This window comes from Quercus suber, unplaced genomic scaffold, assembly GCF_002906115.3.
Source record: "Quercus suber isolate HL8 unplaced genomic scaffold, Cork oak 2.0 scaffold_26, whole genome shotgun sequence".
In the NCBI taxonomy this organism is placed as follows: domain Eukaryota; kingdom Viridiplantae; phylum Streptophyta; class Magnoliopsida; order Fagales; family Fagaceae; genus Quercus; species Quercus suber.
Window position 1 is genome coordinate 2222657 of NW_027069491.1, and position 11362 is coordinate 2234018.

At 33.7% G+C, this 11362-nt stretch overlaps 1 pseudogene; it reads left to right on the forward strand.

Annotated features, from left to right (window-relative positions):
• The first annotated feature begins 1580 nt into the window (after positions 1–1580).
• On the forward strand, positions 1581–4442 carry LOC111984358 (uncharacterized; annotated as a pseudogene).
• The last annotated feature ends 6920 nt before the right edge of the window (positions 4443–11362 follow it).

Sequence of the window (11362 nt, forward strand, 5' to 3'; positions counted from 1 at the left end):
AAAAAAGTATTTTTCTCTCCTGTTCAAAAGATTAGTCACCTCAAATCTGACTAAAATTCTATTCATTTTCTCAAATATAATACAACTTGTCTCATAACATTGGCAATGGATTATAAGTTTACTTTTTGGCGGTGTGAAAGGGTTTGGCAATTTAGAGTGGGAGTCTGTCTGTGTGGTGGTAAAAAGGATTTGAACCTTTTAAAGTAGTTCTGCAAATCAGGGTTGTTTGGTAAGGTATTTTGAGCAACAGTTTTTAGTGTTTAAACAATATTACACGCATTTTCACACACTTTTTCACATACACGTATTCTTAAAAAATTCAAACAACGTTACTAAAACAACCTTACCAAACGGTATATATTTGAACCTTAGAGCATTCTCATCAGGTGTGTCAAATGCCAAATATTTGGCATTTGACACACCAAACACAAAAAACAGAGCATCATGAGATGTGCTATATGTGCTAAAAATTTGAAACATGCTACAGTACCCTTCCATTTTTAACACGGTACGGATTGGAATGCCATTTACGTTTATTATTATTTTATTCATCTTTCTCTCTCATCCCGATTAAAATATAACTTTGTCTTTCACGTTCAGCAACTCCTTTTCTGCCTCACCATCTCCACTCTCCAACACTCTCTTCTTCTCCCTTTTGCTCTGTTCTGCATCACACCGCCATCTTTCTCTCTCCCATGCTCCCTTCAACTTCCTCTCTACCATCACTGATCTATAAAAATCAGGTTCACCGGTTTTTTTTCCCCTTTTTTTTTTTTGCTCTTTTCTCTTTGTTTTATGATCTGATACACCGAATCGGAAGTTCATCTCGCCGATTCGCAGTTCAATCTGAGCCACCACCAATTTACTCTCTACCATCTCACAAATTCCACCATCACTGATCTATAAAATCTCCTTCACCGATTTTTTATCTCCCTTTTTTCCCCTTTTTTTGGCTCTCTCCCCTCTGTTCTATGATCTCACACACCGAATCGCTTTAGTTCATCTCAGAGTCGCCGATTCGCAATTCAAGCTCGGTGTTGCCGATCGGAAGTTCATCTCGATATCGCTGATCGGAATTTCATCTCGGTATCGCCGTACAGGTAAGTTCTCTATCTTCTCTGTGATTTTTGGTATTTCGGTGTCTACTTGTATTCTTGGTATTTCGGTATTTAGTTCATATGTGCTGTGTGCTATGTGCTATGTTATTTATTTATTTTTATTTTTTTCAATTCTAACCATAATTAATCTGAGTAACATATATTAAAATGTATTAAGAAACAATCATTTTTTGTCTTTTCGTTTGCTCATAGTTTGTTATACTAAATTGATGTTATTTTGAATTTTCATGAATTTATTTTTTGTTCATACTTTAGTTTAGTTCACTTTCAGATTGGTTGCAGATCAGTTGGGTTTTTATAATTAGTTATTAATTAAGTTAGTTCTATCAAAGATTTGTGAATGAAAATCCTTAGCAAAGAAGAATACAGTCTCTGTTTATATACACAAAGATAAGAGCAAAACTGAAACTAACAGCTATAACGGCCTAAACAACTAACTAATAAGTAACATTTAATCATAACATGGACTCAAGACATTATTCATCGTTCACTGATGTCTTATGGGGGAATATTAATTGTGAGGATGAACTTTTCGGTTTATCTGAAAATAGTCCTATGTTAGTCCAAGATTCTCCACTGGATGATGAAGTTGCCACTTCTAAGAAAAAAACAGCACGTGGTGTTGGCTTCAGTCCTGAGGAAGACAAGCTGCTTGTAGCAGTATGGCTCAATACCAATGTCGATCTTGTGTATGGTAATGAGCAACATAAAACAACATTTTACGGGAAAGTTGCAAAATACTTCAAGGACCATAAGACTGACTCTACACGTAGTATTTCATCCCTAACAAGCCGATGGGGAGTGATTAATAGGGAAACAGTTAAATTTTGTGGTGCCTTAGCTAAAATTGAAGCAAAGAATGAAAGTGGAACCACTACTGAAAATGAAGGTATAAATTTTACAATGGTCTTTAATTTTTTTAGATTTACAACACAAATGAAATGTTTGAAGAAGCTAATTATGTTATATTTATTTAATTTTTTTTAGATTGTGAAAGCAAGGGAATTGTTTAAAGAATTATACGGTAACTTTTTTCTATATGAACATTGTTGGCAAATGTTGAAGGATTTTCCCAAGTGGGCATCTACTGTGCCTAGGGAAGATTCAAGAAAAGAAATGCCTCAAACTCCAGATTCAATAGATCAAGGAGGGGGGGTTGGTGACACTATGGATTTCGAGCGGCCAATAGGTAGAAAAGCTGAAAAGGCTAATCGAAAGAAAAAAGATGATGGGAAAAATGTTGCAACGGAGTATTTGAAAAAGAAAATGAAAATTCTTGAAGAATCTTATGCACAGGAAAAAGAGAGAGTACGTATCAAAACGGAAAAGGTTTGCTTGAAAGAGTTGAAAGAGAATGAAAGAATTATGATGCTAGACACAAGTGGCATGGATGAAGACCAAAGAACTTTTTATGATGGACTCAAAAAGGAAATCCTTGCAAAACAAAGATCAAGTTCTTCGTTGGGTTGAGAACTTATTGTAGGCCTTTTTTTTTTTGTAGGAACTTATGACAATGCCTTGATATGTATTTTGTGGCATTTTTTGGATATAGCTGATTTTAGGCCTAATTGATATGTATTTTGTAATTTTAGGCCTTAATATGAATTTGAGGGAAACCCCACTATTCCTTTGTCCTCATCAAGGCATTGTGTCATATTTATGTACGTTATATAAATAGTGTATATGTTGGGTACGGTTTTCTTATATATTAAGTTTGCACATTTATATTACTATAGAATTTATATTACTATCATGCTTAATATTGGTGATGTGTTGTGCTATTGACGCTGCTGTGCTATTGGTGCTGATTTGGTTATATTTTCTTATAGTTTTTATGCTTGTCTTGACTGTTGGGCTCTTGTAATTGTTTCTAAAATGTATCCATTGGTTTACAATTCTTAAGTGCTAGAAGAAGATAGGAGAGGATCTCATCTTAGGCCACGTTTGTATGTAAAGAAAATTTTATAATCTTTACATAATGATCAAACCTTCTTTTAAAGTTATCGATTTCATTTCATATTATGTTTCTTGCATCTATATTGATAATTGCTTTCCAATGTTTTCTTCTAGTTTATCTCCATGGGTCATTCTTTTTTTCGTGAATTGCTTGATGATGACTCAGATGAAGATGAGATAATTATAAAACTTCTCATAGGTGAGACATCACAACGTAAGTGTCGTCGATATATCGACCATAATCATTTGGCAGGCCATAAACGGCTTTATGATGACTACTTTGCTGAAGAACCTGTATATCCTCCCAAAGTATTTCGAAGGAGATTTCGAATGAGACGTTCTCTTTTTCTCCGAATCCTATCTAAGGTAGAAGCTCATGAACCCTACTTTACGCAAAAAAGAAATAATGCCAAAAAGCTTGGTCTATCTCCCTTTCAAAAGATGACCGCTGCACTTAGGATGCTTGCATATGGAGTAACAGCTGATTTTTTGGATGAATATGTGAGAATAGCCGAAAGCACTGCAATGATGAGTCTGAAAAAATTTGTTGCAGCAGTGGTTGCTATTTTCTAAGAGCAATACTTGAGGTCACCAAACAATGAAGACATCGCTAGATTGTTAGCCCATGGCCAAAACCGTGGATTTCCAGGCATGTTGGGAAGTATTGATTGTATGCATTGGAGATGGAAAAATTGTCCAACTACATGGAAAGGAATGTATTGTGGTCATGTTCGTCAACCAACTATTATTTTGGAAGCAGTGGCTTCATATGATCTTTGGATATGACACTCATTTTTTGGACTACCTGGGTCTAATAATGATATTAACGTGTTGGAGCGGTCTCATTTATTTTCTGAGCTTGCACAAGGACGTGCTCCTGCAGTTAATTACTCAATCAATGGTCAGGATTACACAATGGGATACTATCTTGCCGATGGCATATATCCAAAATGGTCAACATTTGTGAAGACAATCCCATCTCCACTAGGAGATAAAAAAAAATTATTTGCAAAAGCTCAGGAGGCATATAGGAAGGATGTAGAGCGTGCATTTGGAGTGCTTCAAGCACGATTTGCAATTGTACGTGGACCTGCATGGTTTTTCTATCATGAAACACTACATGACATTATGAAAGCATGCGTAATTCTTCATAACATGATTATTGAAGATGAGCGAGATGAAGATGCAGTAGTGGACTTCGATTATGAACAAATTGATGAGATTTCATGTACACCAATGTCACGTGAGCCGACAAATGAATTTTCGGAGTTTATTCAAGTTCATCAATGCATTATGGATAAAGAAGTTCATTCTCAACTCCAAAAGAATCTCGTTGAACATTTATGGCAATTACGAGGAGAGTTGTGAAAACTTTTGGTTTTGTTTATTTCTCTCCTCTTCTTTTTATGGAGTTGTTATTAAAACTTTTGATTTGGTTTATTTGTTTCATTTTGTTTATGAAGCTGCCACTAAAACTTATTGGCTATGTTGTTTCATTGTGTTAAGTTCAAGTACTAGCCAATTGTTGTGTTGTCTTAAATTTAAGTACCATTTGTGATCAAGGAAGTGGCAAGCTCAACTTTGTTTAATTCAAGTATGTGTGTAAATTTGACAGGTTGATGTTATTTCAAGTATGTCTGTTTGTGTAAATTTGACAGGTTGATGTCATTTAAGTACCATTTGTGTTGTGTTAATTCAAGTATGTCTGTTATTTGACCATCTGTGATCAAGGAAGTACCATTTAAGCCAACTATGTGTGTAAATTTGAGTTGATGTTATTGGATATGTGTTAATTCAGGTTGGCTTTTACATTGCAGTTATATAAATATGTTTTTGGCTTTTGATATTTTTTTTTTTTTTTTTTTGATGAACAAAAAGGGGGGGCGGGGGCGACCATTTGTGACTAACCCCCCAGGGCGTGACCTAATAGGGGCACCCCCCGCTAGAGAATGTTGGATTGAGCCATAACTACTGTGATCGGGGCACCACAGACCTCACCATAGCACCCCAAGAGAGCTAGCAGGAGAGGCACAATACAAGCTAGGAACCCTTCTCCCACACGGTACCCGCCACAACTCGAACAAGGGACCTTGTGCTTGCATGTGGGATCTCTCCCAACTGGGCCACCACTCTTGGGGCACCACTACTACTTTTTGTTGCAAAAGACAATGACAATGTACATCACTTTTTCTTAACAATAATGTATAATCTATTATAAGAAATTTCCAGTGACTTTCGCTTTCTTTCTTTCTTTTTACAACTATTTACGCTAATAATTTATAATTAACGCGGGTATAAACGATTAAGACTAATTTTAGGCTAATGAAATCATACTTGTAACATTGCACATTTGATGCGTCCATGCTCTTATCTTAATCACATACTTAATCATGGGTGGAAGTTCCCTACAATTTCTCCTACACTTTAATTCTCCTTTTGTTGTGTACAAAACCAACAACTGGAAATTATTTAGGGTTAGGAGATACATTTGAATTTAAATGTAACTGATAGGTGTAACGTTGCCTTTCTTTTGAAGTAGATTATTTCAGTCTTATCTATGTATCTTGATTCTTGAATGAAATAGGGAATGAAATCATTTTAAAAAAAAAAGTATTTTTCTCTCATGTTCAGAAGATTAGTCACCTCAAATCTGACTAAAATTCTATTCATTTTCTCAAATATAATACAACTTGTCTCATAACATTGGCAATGGATTATAAGTTTACTTTTTGGCGGTGTGAAAGGGTTTGGCAGTTTAGAGTGGGAGTCTGTCTGTGTGGTGGTAAAAAGGATTTGAACCTTTTAAAGTAGTTCTGCAAATCAGGGCTTTTTGGTAAGGTATTTTGAGCAACAGTTTTCAGTGTTTAAACAACATTACACGCATTTTCACACACTTTTTCACCCACACGTATTCCTAAAAAATTCAAACAACGTTATTAAAACAACCTTACCAAACGGTATATATTTGAACCTTAGATGCATGTCTTATATTTCACCTCTTCCCTTTTACCACTAAAGCAAGGCACAAGGGTCAAGTGATTTGTTAATGTTAATCTGCTCAATAATTTCTTAAGCTAGGAATTTGTCATGGCTATCTAATTTGCTTTACCACAATTTTTTGATAGCGTTGTAGACTTGTAGTGACATGAGTTGTCATCTCCGATGACTTGGAAGTCTACCTCCCTTATATATGTGAGAAATGCTATATTTATAACATTTTCATTATATTTTCACAACAAATACTACAGGGTAAGTTATTATTAGTTCTAATTTAAATCTACTACTAAAATTACTTTTTTGTTTATCAGTAACAACCCATAACAACTTACTATTTAAGATTTGTTGTGAAAATATTATAAACTTAGCATTTCTCTATTTGTGCTCATAGTGATACAAATTTATCCAAGATTTTCGCAGAAACAATCCAATGGCACCCACTCAACATAGATTTGAAGGCTCTAAAATTTTCCGCGTCCTTATATATATTTACGTTGGATTTGTATAGTCTGCTTTGATTTAAGACAATGTAAATTGATTGATGGAATCCTGAAAAAATGAAATTTCAGCATAATCATATATGGCTTATTACTAGACTTGCTAAATTGTCTTACCCCCTAATCTACGTTAATGGGTATAGTTATAAGTTGTTATAATGTCTTTTCCCAAGAGAAACTCAAAGTTTCAGACTATGTACTTTTTATCCCAATGTTTTTTATAAATTATCCGTTGGATAGCTTCAATGAAAGTGTGTAATTGTTAATTTCGAAAGTGATTTCTACGAAAATTGTTGGTATTTAAAAAAATGTGTACTTGTGTGCATGATCAAAATATGTACAAGAAGTGTAAAAAAAAAAAAAAAAAAAAAACAAAAACAAAATTCCGTATTTCATTTACTTTCTGCTCATATTAAACCAGAATACACATCATAGTGCTAAGTCTCTCCTTGATTCCCACTTAATAAAGTTTTTTTGAGAAGCACTTAATAAAGTTGATAAAGACATTTTTAACATTTTGCAATGACTTTTAATGTTTTGCACCCTAATAGAGACGTTTGCATGCAATGACTTTAATTGAAGACATTATATATTTTCGGACCCCATATGAGATTTCAGTTTGGCCATATATGTCTAGGTGAATTTGTAAAACTTTGCCATGTCCCCTTATATACGTTTTTATAGTCTACTTTAATTGATTATAATGTAAATTGATTGATTGAAAACTGAAATTTCGGCATAAATTATGAAATCAACTAAAATCTAAAAAAATAATAGAAAAAATTTCTATGCTTTGAAGTTAATACTCCCTCATACTTGAAATCAGGAGGTGGGAGCTGTACAAGATTTAGACATTAATTTAATTCAGCTCAAACAAAATGTGGAAATCATGGATGACCATAAGCTTGGTGTTGAACATAACTTTAGGTAAAGGAAAGTGATTGTGACAAAGAAGATTGGAATTTGGAAATAATATTTACATTAATGAAACACTATGTTGGGTAGGTAGTGTATTTTAGAAATATGTAGTTAAATAATTAAATTTATCATATCTCAATATCTTAAGTTTTTGGAACAATTGGTAATTTAATGGTGTAAGTCTACGCGTTCTTAAAGCATATTGACATAAAAAAATGACTAGATCTATCAATTACGATCGACATCAAAGCATATTAATATTGAAGCATCCTATGCTTTTAACCCAGTCTTAACCAAAATCAAAAGTTTGCTACTTTTCTTTTGTCTAAGTTTAAGAAATTTCATATGATTTTATACTTTGATTTTTGTATTATTGTCTCTATTATTTTATGCTATTCTAAATATAAAAGCAGATCAACATTAAAACATGACTAAATCTGTCAAATATGACCGACATTAAAGCATATTGATATTGAAGCATTCTATGCTTTGAACCCAATCTTAGCCGCAGTGCCGGCTCAATAGGTGACCCAAATAGGCAACTGCCTAAGGCCCCCAATAGAAGTATTAATTAAGCCCTAAATATTCATCAATAAATAAAAAGTAATTGTTTTTTATCAAAGAAAAACCAATTAAAGAAAAATGTTTTCATTGGATGGGTCAATCATTTAATCTCTCACAGATAAATGTTAAAAGAACTCATCAATCTTCCACTAGTAAATAAATTTATACTAAAATTTTATTTAGTCAAATATATAACTTTATTAAAATTTTCAATCATAATTTTTTAGTATTTGGTTACTTCATTCAATAAATAGTGTTTATTTTAGTTGTATAGTCATTGAGTAATGCGATGGGTTCATTTTAATTTGTAATTTTTTTTTCTAAAAAAATAGATTTTAAATGGAAAAAAAAAACCAAAAGTTAAATAAATATTCTATTAATATTTAATGTATAAGAATAGAATTCACTTAAAATAGTCGCCTTAAGCCCCACAATACCTTGAGCCGGCCCTGCTTAGCCAAAATCAAAAGTTTGCTAGTTTTCGTTTGTCTAAGCTAAGAAATTTCCTATGATTTTATTCTTTGATTTTTGTATTATTGTCTCTATTATTTTATGCTATTCTAAATACTAAAAGTAGGGGTTTTGAGAACATGAAAACCATACTTTTAAGATTGCTCTCATGATAGCTGGAAGTTTCCTTCAACTTCTCCTCGCTGCTGTTTCAATTTTGTTTTGCATAAATGATTAAATTCTAAGGAAAAAAAAAGTCATTTTATTCAAATGCATTTTGGTTATTATCAATTGCAACTTTAAACTTAACCGAAATGCCTAATAAAGTTGTTATGTAAGAGGTAAGTGTTAATTAGAAAAAAAAAAAAAAAAAATCTTATGAAATGGTTTATTATAAAACTCCGCTGCATTCTAAAACACAACCAACCGCCACCTTTAGGTTTTCTTTAACAAAATCCAAATATTATTTATTAATAATATTTTAAGATTTTTTTTTTTTTTTTTGAACCGTAACACTTTACTTTTGGCTCATATTGGGTAGGTACGTAGTTTAAGCCTTTGGTGGTTGACTTGGAAAGTCGTCGCAACAAAGAAGGATGGGCACTTTCCTATGTGCGCAGCCTTACTGACATTTTATGCTCTCTCCCATTTACAGAAATTAAAACCGGAAACAATTTCACCTTTTGGTTGCTCATGGAATTCGGACTCATAGTTGCAAAGAAAACAGTAATGTAAAACAATTATCATTCGCAATGCTGTCTAACCAATCAAAAGCAATTTCCAACAACTTTTGACTTCTTTCTTTTTATTTATTTATTATTTGATAATAATAATTTCTACATAATGCGTGTATAAATAATTGTGACTCGGGGGTTGTAAGATACTCATAACATTGCACCTTTTATGTGTTGATGCTCTTATTATCTTAATCACATTCTTGATCTTCTACGTTCATCCTAATCATGGGTGGAAGTTCCCTCCAACTTCTCCTCACTTTTTTTCTCTTTTTGTTGTGCATGAAACCAGCCCTTGGAAATTATTGGGGTGTGGGAGATGCTAACCTCGGCTGCAAAGAGCGTGAGAGACAAGCACTTATCAAGATTAAAGAAGACCTCATTGATGATTATGGCCATCTTTCTTCCTGGAGTACTAAAGTGGGGAGAGAAGATTGTTGCAAATGGACAAGGGTCCACTTAATAACCAAACAGGCCACGTAACCCAGCTCGATCTCAGTATCTCGGAAGTGGAACCTTTGAGAGGTAAACTAAGTCCTTTCTTGAGTGAGTTGCAATATTTGACTTATTTGGATGTGAGTTACAATGATTTTAATCATACCCAAATCCCAAAATCCATTGCTTCTCTCTCTAACTTAAGACACCTTGACTTTTGTCATGCTAATTTCGGAAGAAATATTCCTTTTCAGCTTGGGAACCTTTCTAGCTTGCAATATCTTGATCTTGGCTGGAATAATTTTAATGAACCTGAAAACTTAGGTGGCTCCGTCCACTTTCTTCTTTAAGTTTCCTTCGCATGAGTTCCGTTAACCTGAGTAAAGTTAATAATTGGCTCCACGTAGTGAATCAACTACCTTATTTGACAGTCCTAGTCTTGCGTGCTTGTAGTCTTTCGAATATTTTTCCTATTCCCCATGTTAATTCTTCTGCTTCTCTTGATGTCCTCAGTCTCTCTTATAACAATCTCACTTTGTCTTCTTCAGTACTAGAGTGGTTGTTCAACTCCAATACTAGTGTTGTCGAACTCTATCTCCATGATAACCAATTTCAAGGTTTAATTCCCAATGCTTTCAGCAGAATAAACTCTCTTGAGGTTCTTATTCTCGATGATAATGAGTTTGAAGGTGGGATACCAAAAGGCATTGGTGGTCTGTGTAATCTAAATACATTGTCTCTATCACACAACAAGCTCAGTGGACAACTTCTAGAATTTGTTCATAACTTGACTGGGTGTGCAAACCACTCCATAGAGGCATTGTATTTAGATAACAATCACATTATGGGGTCATTTCCTGATCTCACAACATTTTCATCATTGAAAGTATTATGGCTTTCTAACAATCAATTAAGTGGGACAATACCTGAAAGTTTGGGAAAACAATCCAATCTAGAGAGATTATATATTGGTGGTAATCATTTGAAGGTGTTATTTCTGAAGCCCACTTCTCAAACTCACAAAATTGAAGGTGTTTCACATATATAATAACTCTTTTGTCAACTTCAGCTCTAATTGGGTCCACCTTTTCAATTAGAGCAGCTATATTTAGTGTCTTGTCAACTAGCTTGGATTACCAAAATGGCTTCAAACTCAAAAAAGTTACTATTGGCTTGATCTCTAAATTCTACGATTTTGGATTCTCTTTCCAATTCATATTGGATCTTCCCAAATCAAAATTCTATATGAATTTGTCTGCAACCAAATAGTGGCCATATTCCAAATTTGCCTTGGAGTCATCCTTTGGCTCTGTATTGACTTGAGTCAAATAAATTGAAGGGAAATACCACTTTTGTATTTAAAGGCGTACATTTGGATTTTCCAAAATATGTTTTCAAAGCTAGCCTTTCCTTATGTGCGCCAAAAATAATAGTTTAAGATTTTAGATCTTCCAATAACGATTATAGGAGAGCTTCCTAATTGTGGATCATTTTGAGGGCTTAAAATTCTTAAGTCCAAACAATAATTTTCATGGGAAAATCCCAAGTTCAGTGGGCTCTTTAATTAGATTGAAACATTGATTTAGCGCAATAATAATTTTAGTGGGGAACTACCTTCATCCTTGAAATTGCCCAAAGTTATATTTTTGATCTTCGAAACAATAGCTTGTCGGGACCGATACCAAGTGGCTAG